Source organism: Nannospalax galili, unplaced genomic scaffold (assembly GCF_000622305.1).
Source record: "Nannospalax galili isolate Female #2095 unplaced genomic scaffold, S.galili_v1.0 scaffold145, whole genome shotgun sequence".
Classification (NCBI taxonomy): Eukaryota; Metazoa; Chordata; class Mammalia; order Rodentia; family Spalacidae; genus Nannospalax; species Nannospalax galili.
In genome coordinates this window covers 482,175-494,286 of record NW_008353604.1, presented here as the reverse complement: position 1 = coordinate 494,286, position 12,112 = coordinate 482,175, and the positions used below count along the sequence as shown (strand labels likewise).

Sequence of the window (12,112 nt, the reverse complement as noted above, 5' to 3'; positions counted from 1 at the left end):
GTGTTTTGATGAAATCCTCCCCTTCTGCCTCCAATTTCTCTCCTATCACTACACTACTGTTTCTTTCCAACTATATGTGCTCATTTAAAAAACTCACTGAGTACATTTAGTGATGTTTGTATGTTTCCCTCGTGAAAACTGACCCTGTTTCCCACCAAAGCCTTCAATTAACAATACTTTCTCAGACAGGGTGGAAGTTCATGAGGTCCTTCCCCATCTATGCTGGGATTTTGGTTGGCTTGATCTACTACAGGTCTTGTGCATGTAATGCAGTCTAAGCTACTTCTGTGACTTCATGTGTGCAAGGGTGTTATCAAGTGGAGCAACTACACTTTTAGGGCTCTGACAATCTCTCTGCTCCCACTTTCTAATCCATGAGACTTGGGGGCAGATGGTGCGATGCAGATGTCTCATTTAGACATCACCGCAGTCTAGTATTCTCTGCATGCTGACAATTTGTGGTTCTCTGGATTATCGCCATCGAGGGCAAAAGAAGCTTTTATGATGAGGGCTGAAGAACTCACTCATCTATGGGTAAAAAGTCAAAAATGTGGACATTTTATTACTATGCCCATTTAGCAGAATAATAATTCTAGATTCTCACAAAAGCCTCTGACCTAACCAGACATTGTTTTTGGCCCAGGCTACAGTACCAGACATGAGTTACCTCTTGTGGCATGGGCTTTGAATCCAATCAGAAAGTGGTATGTTATACCCATAACATTTTTATCACCAATGTGCCGGGGGCATACCTTACCAGGCCGTTATTGTACATCATGGGGCTTATAGCTGGGTAAGACTGTGGATTATTTTTCTCCCCCAGTACTATGCATATAGAATCTCCTAGCACTATGAAAACTTGCTGTTATGGATGAAAAATTGATGAGGGTATCAGCTTGATTTCTCCATGTCTTATGACTCAAGTATGCGGTGTCTTCAGCAATAAGATTTTATTATAAAATTCTGGAGGATAACAAAGAGAATGGCAGCAGTAACATGTAGAGGGGTCTATGGGGCCCACTGATCAACAACTTGAAAAGATGATGCACAATTCTTTTGACTAGTGTTCATAATACAAAGTAAGTGTTAGTGTAACTAATATCCCTAGCAATTACACAGATATGAATTTATAAGAACTAAGCTTCCATAGAGGATATAGATTAGTGATTAAAAATACATACTATATCAGGCTGGAGAGATGGCTCAGGAGTTAATAGCACTGGCTGCTCTTACAGAGGACTCAAGTTCAGTTCCCAGAACCCACATGATGGCTAACAGCTGTCCCTAACTCCAGTTTCAATGAATCTTACACCCTCTTCTGACATCCCCAAGAATTGCACAGCATGGATGCACTTACATACATGTAGGCAATACACTCATACACATACAATAAAAATAACAAAATAAAAAATACATACTATGGAGAAAGATTCTCTGTTCAGATCCAATGGTGCCATTTAGTGTAATAAGTGCGACTTTCAGAGTATCACATGGTTTCCCCATATCCATTTTCTTGTCTATAAAAATTGTAGCTTATATTTAGAATTAACTAATTAATTAATTAATATTTCAAAGCTCTTAGAATGATGCCCCTCATGTGTTTGAGAATTAGAAATAAAAATAATTTGAATGAAATGATGTATATTCCTCTGTTGCTTTTAGTTGGTAGTTTCATAAATTCTCTGTATAGTCTATTATTAATGAAAGGTTCAAAAATATATTCATTTTATGAATTCAGGGACAGAACATTTGGGACATGGAAATAAAATAGTCTAGTAATTAACTTCAGTTGGATAGATTGACTTCATGGTATCAGTAAAACATGGGGTCTTGAAAACCTCTCTAGTTAGATAACAGTAACAGAAAGAAACTGAAATAAAAGTTTAGGAGAAAAATTTGCCAAACTCAGTTACATAAACAGAAGGGCCATTCTTTAAGAGATGGTATAATATAGAATCATTTGCATAATGTGGGTTCGGCATCATATTTTGAGAGTGCATTTCTTCAATTCTTTTTTTAATTAATTAGTAATGGCAAAATAATTTTGATACTATTTTCAGTATATCTGTGTTGTTTGACATTGTTTTAAAAAGGTGTGGAGTGGACAGGCATCATGGGAAGTGCAGAAGGTGGCTTAGAAAAGTGAATAATTGCATGAAGCAGAGGATATAGGTTAATGGAGGCACTTGGTCACTTTCCGTTCAGCCCAACAGTTCCACCCTGAGAGACAAGAAAAGGTTAGGGAATCTTACAGAATTCGAAAGCATTAAACATTTAGAATGGAATCATTCCCGAGTGTCTCACCTTTAAAATTGGGGGACCTTGAGAGAAGCCAAGCTAGTTCTCTGAAAATCATTAGAAATTTAATTCTTTTAAGCTTTGTTCGTTTGTGTTAATAATCTCATTAGGAGTCAAAGTATGTGTATTATAGCAGACACAAGAGTGAAACTGCTGCAGGCCAGTGAACTGTTTGTTGGTAGAAATTAACGGACCTTCACTGTTTTATTTTTAAGTGGGGGGTGGTAGAAGACGTAATATATTTGGATTGCATTCAATTAGCAAGGTTTGGTACTATATGCAAGGGATTCCTTTACGCCATAGTTCTTAGCATAGACCACAGAAACTATTTTACACTGCTTATGTGAAACAGAATAGAAGGAACAGCTGCACCCTTCCTTCATTAAACGGTCACTCCAGGGTATGACGTGCTCTGGCAATGATGTAGGTTGTCACTGTTGGAAAAGTGTCAACAGATGAAGCCACAGCCACAGCTCCTTTGGGGCCCTAAGTCTCCAAAGGTTTATTTTGACTCATGTTTTTAGTATACAGACCATCATGGTGGGGAAGTCACAGCAGCAGAAGCTTTAGGAATCTGGTCACTTTGGATCTACAGTCAGGAAGCATAGAGCAATGGATGTCTATGCTCAGCTAACTTTCTCTTCATTTTCCAGTTCAGGACCCCAGGCCAAGGAATGGTGCCACCTACATTCTGAATGGGTCTTATCTCAATTAACACAATTTAGATAATTATTTACAGTCAATTCCAGAGGTTAACTTAATCTGGATTATTTATCACCAGCATGCCTAGAGCTGATCATAGATTCTTTCAAGTTAACATTATTAATACACACACACACACACACACACACACTGATTGCCTCGTACTGGTTATCTAATCAAGCCCTGCTTGGAACTATGAAATATTCATTGAGAGAAATGTTTAAATGAATGAGGGAAATATCTTCATTTTATAAGCAAGGTAAATAAGGAAATTGATGGTAAAGAATTACTATTGGATAATAAATGTACACCAACATGAAGTCTTCTGACTTAGAGCAATGATTCACACCATGATGCCTCTTCCAGTCTAGTCTATTTTACTCATGCCCCAATGTAGAGGACGGATTTCTTGTAAATGAATTCCTTAAAACATCTTTCTCATCTCATTCACTTATGAAAAACTTCACTGAACGCTTGCCCCAGAAACAGAGTCCACCGAGTCCACAGCAGCAGGAGAAAGAGCCACGGAGAATGGGTGATTCAGAGTGAGGTAACGTCTACACAAAAAACAACGCTCTGCTTTGATTGAAGTTGTTCTGCTCTCAGGAAACCGTATTTTGATTCTGAACCTGTCTCCTTTGTAAATTAGGAAAACATCACTAACTTGCTTCTGATAACTTTCCTCTGTACTATTTCCTATTATTCTCCTCTTCCTGAATCTATTTCAGATACTGGGGACATACTCAAGGAACGGCTGTCCAATGTGATTCAGGGTATCCAACAGACATGTACAAACCTCCTCCCTGTTAAGCTATCGCCTAGGTCCAAAGCACTCATTTTACCACCGGTTCCCCCTCCTCCCCTATCTTAAATCTCCTTTCCTTGTATATATATATATTCATATTTATGTATGTGCCTATATATTAATATGCTTACGTGTATAGATGTGTATACACACATATATGATATGTACTCAAAACGGTTATGCGGATTCCATTCTTTCCACTCTGTTTCCTTCCTAATACCAAGAATTCTACACTCCAATCACATCGAATGTCTCACATTTCCCAAACAATCAGGTAGGCAATTTTTCTTCTCTCATGATGTAACTCAGGTGTTACTACATTTATAAGACTTCCCAATTGCCCCAGGCATTGTAGTTTTCCTGAAAACGTCTTCATTTGGGAATTTATGACTTTCCCAAAGGAAAAGAACTAAGAATGTAATCTTTATCCCTCTAGCACCCAATAGAATGAGTTATCGCACACCTATTTAGAAGGGAGGTGGTGTTTGCTCAGTTCAGGAAAACACATAAAGACAGCATTTTATTTACTGAGTGGCAAGATAGTTAGTGAATGCTATTATTTTAATGTCTAACATAACTAGGTCCATAAAACTGTACTCATTCTCACTCACTTATTTTAATGTCTAACATAACTAGGTCCATAAAACTGTACTCATTCTCACACACTGTATGTCAACACACACACACACACACACAGGAGACACTATAACTGAACAAGAGTAACCCAGTTCACAGACTTTTCTTTTCCTAGCTAGCCAGTTTCACTCCTTCTTTTATTCTTGCATTCAATGGACCACAGCCAAATTCCACACACCACGAAAGGAACAGTGCCCACTATTTACATACAAATGATCTGACACAACTCTGCAGGAAAAGCACGCAGACACGTTCTGTCTACAGCAACACAAATCATGGAATCACTGCCTGATGCATCGTAGAGGTCATTCTCCTGAGCGTTAACACACTGCATTTTGATTCTCTTTAGTTCTAATTGTGTATGCGTGTCCTGTCTCCGGCTTTTCCAGTGCTCGTATTTGTTCCTCTGAATATCTATCATTTAAACACCTAGAACAAATTATATAATCTTATCTTCAACTCGATATTGTTACCCATTAACATTTCAATCAGGAGGAAATATAACAACCTCTATTCCCAGAAAGCCGAAATTTAATTATGAGTCACGTGTATGTCTTAGAATGGGTTCTAATGAACCATGGCATTCTCCTTGCAACTATGCACAAGTTGGCTCACTTCAGACTCAAACTAAAGGCTGGTTAAACATTCAGAGAGTAGACTTTTTGATGAGATAATCCTGGTGGATCTCTCACAGTCTGTAATAGTCTGGCACCTTCTCAAATTTCATTTTCAAGGCCGGAAAGGATTTTATGGTGTCATCTGTAAATAGAACTCAATAGTACAACCCAGGGCAATCAAAGTTCAGCTCTCTGCCTAATTGGCTCATCAGAAATGGCTGAAGAGTATCTTTTAGGTGCTAGCCAATGAGAGTACTAAATTCTTCTACTACAAACTCACTGTGAAACCTAGAATCATACCTGATTTTACGAGGTTATTTTAGATCTTCCCAAAGGAGAGACAGGCTATCCTAAATAACCCATTACTTGGGTCAGTCTAGTATTAGATGAGATGGGAACAGTTAGTAGAAAACCTGGTCAAACTGTTGGATGAATGGACGTTTTTCAGGGGTAACACTAGTTAATTAACCAGTAGAATTTGGGAAAGCACATCACACTCCAGACCGTGGGTGGAACTCATCCAATCATTTGAAGATTCCAAGAGGCCACACAGCCCTTCCTGAGGAAGCAGAGCTAATTCTTCCACAACACTGGGATCTGGAAATCCTACTTAACTTTCCTGTTTGATTCCATTCACTGACTCTCACTGTATGTTCTCTCTGTGTATCACTCTGTCTCTGTCTATCCCTTCCACTTTCTTCCTCCTCCATTTCCTCTTTCCCCTTCTCCCCTCCTCCTCCTCATCTTGCGATATAGCCTATTCTGTTTTTCTGGAGAATCCTATTTAATACGCTATGGGTACAGAGGGAAACACTCACTGCCAGGGCAGTGTCAGAATGATCTGAGAAGAGAGAATCTTAAGAATTCAGAAAGGAACGCATGAGTATCTAAAGTGTTTTGAACTCCAAAAGCACATCCACGACAGCATAGCATGCCACATACTTGGGGTCGCTTCCTCTCACTTCCCTGAAGAGTGTCTGGTCAGTTGCTGTGCTAACCCTGCTTTGTGTTATCCTACTCGTAAACCATTACCCTTTCCTTAACTACTGGCAGATTAGGCCTTTCCTGTCCCATTAAGACCAGGTATTTTAATCTTCATTATTCTTGGTATGAGACTATTGGGGCAGTGGGAGTCAATAAAAGAGTATTGATGTCATGGTAACATGCTTGAAACAGAACCTAGTGAAAATTTAAAATTTGGAATCAAGGTGGTATTTACAGAACATGTTAAGATAGAAGTCATCTTTATGTGAGGTTGTGAAATCTAATTTGAAGACATGTCTTCCTTCAGAGAATTGTCCCCTCCCCTTTTTTTTCATTTCTCTTTCTTACCTATTGCCAATTTCAAGCCTATTTTTGGACAATCTGCATGTAGAATCAAGGTACTTGAACATTTTTTATTTAATAATGGATGTTTCTATTAAATGTCACGTATCTTGTGTATAGAATCCTCGATTTTAGAATGCTTAAACCCTAGAGCGAGTAGAGGAAATTTTTGATCTCATCTTTTTTACACTTAAAAAGCAGTTACATAGAAGATAGCCATCCACCCTTTTGTTGACTAGAGTTAAATAAATAAAAAACTCAGTAAACACAGAGTCTAAGGAATAATGGTAAAAATGAGTCTGCAGGGAATGTCAAGCTCAGAAGGCAGAATATAACTGTCTTTGATGAAACTGTCCTGATCCTTCAGGAAACATATTTCAAGTCTTCTTTCCCTTCATCTGGGCTGTTGGAAATAGAAACTTTAGCTAAAAGGACCTGTTAGGGGTTATTTGAAATTCAGCAGGCATCCCGGAAGAAGTGTTCCCAACAAAGGGACCGTTTGCAACTGCTGGAGCTGATAGCTGCATTTACTGGTCATGACTCACCTAATGAGAGCATAGCACATCCCCACCAGGAGACAGGTATTGGGAGAGAGTTTTCTAATTCTGCTTACTGTTCATGAAATCCACTTTAACCCTATAGTGGCTTCTGCTACCAACATATCAGAAGAGCCAGAGAGAGCTGGCTTCTGTGCTGATGAGATGAACATCCATAACAGTTTCGTAATGGTGACTCTGCCATTCACGTCCACATAGTCTTGGTGCTAGGATGCCTTTGACTCATTCCACAGGGCGAGCTACAAGAGCTGTTTTATTTTTGTGTTTTTCTCACATCATTTTCCTGTCATCCAGGAAAATCTCATTGTTTTTCTACCTATTCAAACATACACCTTGGTTGGTGTTTCCTAGCACTTCAAAAGCCTGCTCTGACACATCAGCTGGCAGAATTCATTCCATCCATGTGTCTCAGTAACTTAGATTCTCACTCTTCACACTTTGCTTTACCTCTATGGACCTCCTTCCTGTTTCTTAAACATACTGGTCTTCTTGTTGCATGGGGGGATTTTCACTGACCAGAGCTGCGCGACTCCAAGGTATCTCCGTTGCTGACTTCACTATCTCCAGGTCTTCACACAGATAGGATCTTTCTTAGTGAAGCCCTCTTTAACAAGCCTATCTATATATGCCAACCTGTGATAAGCAGCTTCTAAGATGGCTCCGTGCCCCCTGGCATCCATGTTTGTATGTAATTACTTCGCCTTCAGAGTGAACTACATTAAGTGACTCTTTTTGTTTTTTCTGTCTTTTTGAGACAAGGTCTCCCTGTAGCCCCAGCTATCCTGGAACTCACTATGTAGACCAGGCTAGCCTTGAACTCACAGAGATGTGCCTGCCTCTGCCTCCCAAGTGCTGGGATTAAAGGCATGTGCCACCATACCTGGCTGAGTGACTCATTTTTAATGAACAGAATATGGCCAAGATCAGGGGTTGTCAGTTTCATGATTACATGCATAAAGGACTCTGGCTCCTATCCTGCCTTCTCACTTGCGTGCCCAGTGGAAACCCACTGTCACCATATGGGGAAGCCTGTGTTGCAAGGAACTGAGGGAAGATTGTAGGCAAAGACTAGAAAGCAGATGCAGCCCACTTATTTGTCTGCCTATGAAGGAGCCTGCTGAATCCCAGATGATAAACCTTGAAAGGTTCTCCAGGTGAGACTGAAGACGTAAAGGCCTTTGCAGACATCTCAACTGCAGTACCTAAGGGACTTGGCCCCACAATACTGTGACATAGCAAATGCTTGCTGTGCTAAGCCACTAAGTTTGGAGATCATTTGTTAGACAGCGAGAGAGATGAACACATTATTCTCACATCTGTCCTTTTCACATCATCTCTTCGGCATTCTGTTTTCTTCCATACTATTTATCACCACTTAATATGCTGTTTATTTTACCTACTTGTTTTATTGATTGACAGAATCCAACAATTTCTATTAAAATTTAAGATTCACCAAGCCAGGATTTTCTTTGTCTTTTTACAAATAGACCCTTTGTATCTGATGAATGCCAGCCACATAATATGTGCTGAATATGTGAAATTATTCCATTACTCTATGGGAAATCTTCCACCTTTATTAGTCAAATTCCTCAAGCCAATGGTTTCATTTTTAATAAACAATTTCCCACCCAACTCTAGGATTTTGAGACTCCTTTACCATTTAATACCTATTTCCTCAAAAGATTAAGCCACAAATAAATTACACTAAACGTTTGTGATGTTAAGTACAGTACCAACCAAATCAGGCCAATGACTGCATAACCTAGTCATTTCAATGTCTTGCAGTGATCAAGAACATCAGACTATGATTAACATTTTTATTTAATTCAGAACTTAAGAATTTGTTTTATGACAGCATAGTATAGGTATTACTGTATTTGACATGGGGAGAAATGGACAGGATCAAAATACATTCTATAAATGTATGAAATTCTCAAAAGAATAAATAAAAATAATGCATTTATCTCTCCCCTGTGAAACAGTATTAGTGGGGAAAATATAGAATTTACCCTATTCTGAAATAAATGTTTTGTATGAATAAGATAGAATTGTATATCCTTAGGAGTTAAAAAATAAAGATAACCCAATATGGTGACGTATACCTTTAATCCCAGCAAAGGCAGACAGATCTCTACAAGTTCAAGACTAGCTGTGTCTATATAGCGAGTTCTAGGCCAACAAACATTGCTTAGTGGCATTCTGCCTCAAAAGCAAAATAAGTTGGGTGTGTTGGGGCATACCTAGTACCTCTCTGGGTCAATGCATCAGAGAGGTAGGGTTCTGGGGGTGGGGATGGAAGCATGTGCCCCTTGAGATTAAGTCAGTATTGAGTTTGCATCTTAGACTCCTTGGAGAAATTAAATGATTCTTCCAAGATTATACATCCAGAAAGTAGGAAACTTAAGCTTCATATGTAAGAGGAATATAATCGAACAATTCCTTTACCAGTAAGATTGTGTAAATATAGTCCTTAGCATCCAGAACACAATAATCATGTTAAGTGCTCCATCCCTCCTCACTGCGGAAATATCTGTGGTCCATATGGTGCGTGAAATAGCAGAAGTTTCCACCCACTTTTAGTGAAGCTAAGTTTTCAGTCCTCCACTTTTCCTAGCACTAGGGAGTGGCAGGGCACACTCAAGTGTAGACTTAATGTGAGGAAAAAGTTCAACAGTATTCAAGTGGTAGTATTACAGCACGAACAAAGAAAATACACGGACTGTTCGGCTACTAAATATTTACTTTACATCCATTTTTATGCACCTATCACTTTTCCAGAGCTGCGGTTCAATTTACTGATTCCTAATTTTCAGTTAATTTATATTGAAGTATTTCTTGTACTCACCATGAACAAGTACACACATTCTGCAAGAAACTTGATTTTCAATGTCCTTGACAACTTCTCTCCAAAGTCAAAACACTGATATTTTTCAATGTGCCAAAATGGCATGTCCCATTCCCTGTGACCTTATAGTTTCAAATGATGGCTTCTTCTGTATGAGACTGAAGTGGGGTTTATCACATTTTTCAGGTTCAAAATTAAATTAGGATGCTATCCATCCGTTTCTCCTCAAATGCCTTCCCCACTTCTGTGTCCCTCTTTGCTTTTTCTACAGTCTCCCAGTCCTCACTGCTTACTCCAGGTTTGAACTCTGAGGCTTATTCATTTTTAAATTACATTTTTACTTTATTTCAGAAATTCCTCTAGGTTTCATTGAGCTGTGAGGGGTAATATTGATGAGAAAATACTACAGACCCACTTTGCTCTAAACATTTCTTTAGACCCCAATCTCACAACCACACAAGTATATAATTCACTCAGCAAAGTTTCTCTGACTTAAGGAAAAAGTTCTTGTTGACCACTCAAATCTAACAATAACAATTTGATTTCATATGTCAGAATTCATGGCAGCCAGAAAACAGAGATTTCCAAGTCCGTAATTTTCTGAATAATTCTCAAGGACAACATTTCTAAGATTTAATAGACAAAAGTAAATCAATCACAAATCTTTAGAGGAATTAAGGTAAGCACAGCTGAATAAAACTTCTTACAACCAATTCATGTTAAAATAAGGTTAGAGAAATGGATACTTTATTTGCTTTATATCACTGTATATAATTATTAGGAAAAATTAGAGTTTCTTGAAGCCCTTATGAGGATATAAAAATTCATGTTTTTGATGCTTACAGTTACATGTACACAAATGCACATCTAGGTTCCAATAATCTAGTTCTGAAAGACATAATAAAATTGCCCAAATGGGAGAAATATAACAGAGCCACTTTGAACTATCTTCACGTATGACAGCACATGCGCTCTGGTGCATAGACTATAAACAACACTGTGATACTGGTTTTGCCAGAAACTTCAAAATACATTAAGGAACACGACTCAGTATTATTAAATATTTTTCATTCCATCTAATTCAACATTGGTATTTGCACTGATGGACACAGAGCCTTGCAGATACCCACACACAAATGTCCAGCAGCTGCAAACCATCAGCACAACAAACGACTGTATGATAAATGGAGAAAGGCTTACCTTTATTCAGACTTCTCCACAGCGATGTATGAGCTGGGTACTCTCAGCTGGCAATAGTTAAGACTGTTCTTTAGTTAATAATAAAGGGAAGAAAAGCCTCAGACACCAAGAATCCAGGTTAACCATTGACAAGGGTTTATTCCTAAGGTTTTTCCTGGGAATCGACATCAGTAGCCTCTGGCATCTTATGAAGCAGGCAGGAGATAGCCAGTCAGCTGAGACAGCAGTGACTTTCCTCATTCTGTACCTCTGGAAGGTCACTCAAGTGTACCATGACGAGTTTTCCCTTAGTCAGGGATACAGAACAGGAGGAAGAGTTCCTGGACCAGAAATACGCTCAACCATGCCGGTAAGTGACTCAAATGTTTACAAACAGGGCTATTGAGAACTCACCCGTGGAAACACTCATGCCTGTCTTGAGACTTTGAACACACAGCTCAGGAGAACACTTTGCATGTTAGTAGGTCAGGGCTTGGCTTGCACGCCAACAAAAACTGAGACACGACATCTACAAATACCTGAGGATCCATTTATCCATCTTCTCATCAGGCCAGGGCAATAGATTATCCCCGATAAGGCAGAAAGTTTATATTGTGACCCCAGGAGACACAGCTAGAGAGTGAGGTGGGTAAATAAAACACACTGTAGTCTTGGTCCTGAATACACTGTCTGCCAGTTATTCTGTCTGGCAGTGGGTCCCAGTGGGTTGAGTGAAATATTCAGGGGCCTAGGTAGTCAGTGTGGCCCAGCAGACAGCAGAACACTCAGTGACAAGGGGATTAGAATGCAAGGGGAATGTGAAAGGTGGCCGTGAAGAACTAAAGAAATCAACCCTGTGCTCTTTAGACCCTGGGGGAGTTCTATCCAGAAAAGCCCAATGGGACATTTTGCTGGCTAGGAATTTGTTTTACTTTACTCCAAATAACACGGATAGATAGAAAGAGTAAAAGATGCAATGTGGCTTAATTCACACTCCAAATTTAAGGAGCTTTTATAGTTTCTGACCCTGGTTGCTTGTCGGGGCTTGCTGGATTTTTGAAGTCTGTTTCCAAACGCACAAATGCTGGAGAGAGTTAAGACTGCGCTCACCGGTATTGCCAATAGTTGTGAGATATTTCTGGTGATT

General features: G+C 39.2%; 1 protein-coding gene across 1 annotated transcript in view; it reads right to left on the bottom strand.

Moving 5' to 3' along the window:
• Window positions 1–11,033, bottom strand: part of Kcnj16 (potassium voltage-gated channel subfamily J member 16) — a 62,864-nt gene extending 51,831 nt beyond the window's left edge. Inside the window, exon 1 of the mRNA XM_029554917.1 lies at window positions 10,987–11,033. The gene's annotated coding sequence lies outside the window, so the exon portion shown is untranslated. The remainder of the gene's footprint in view (window positions 1–10,986) is intronic.
• Between the last annotated feature and the right edge of the window lie 1,079 nt (window positions 11,034–12,112).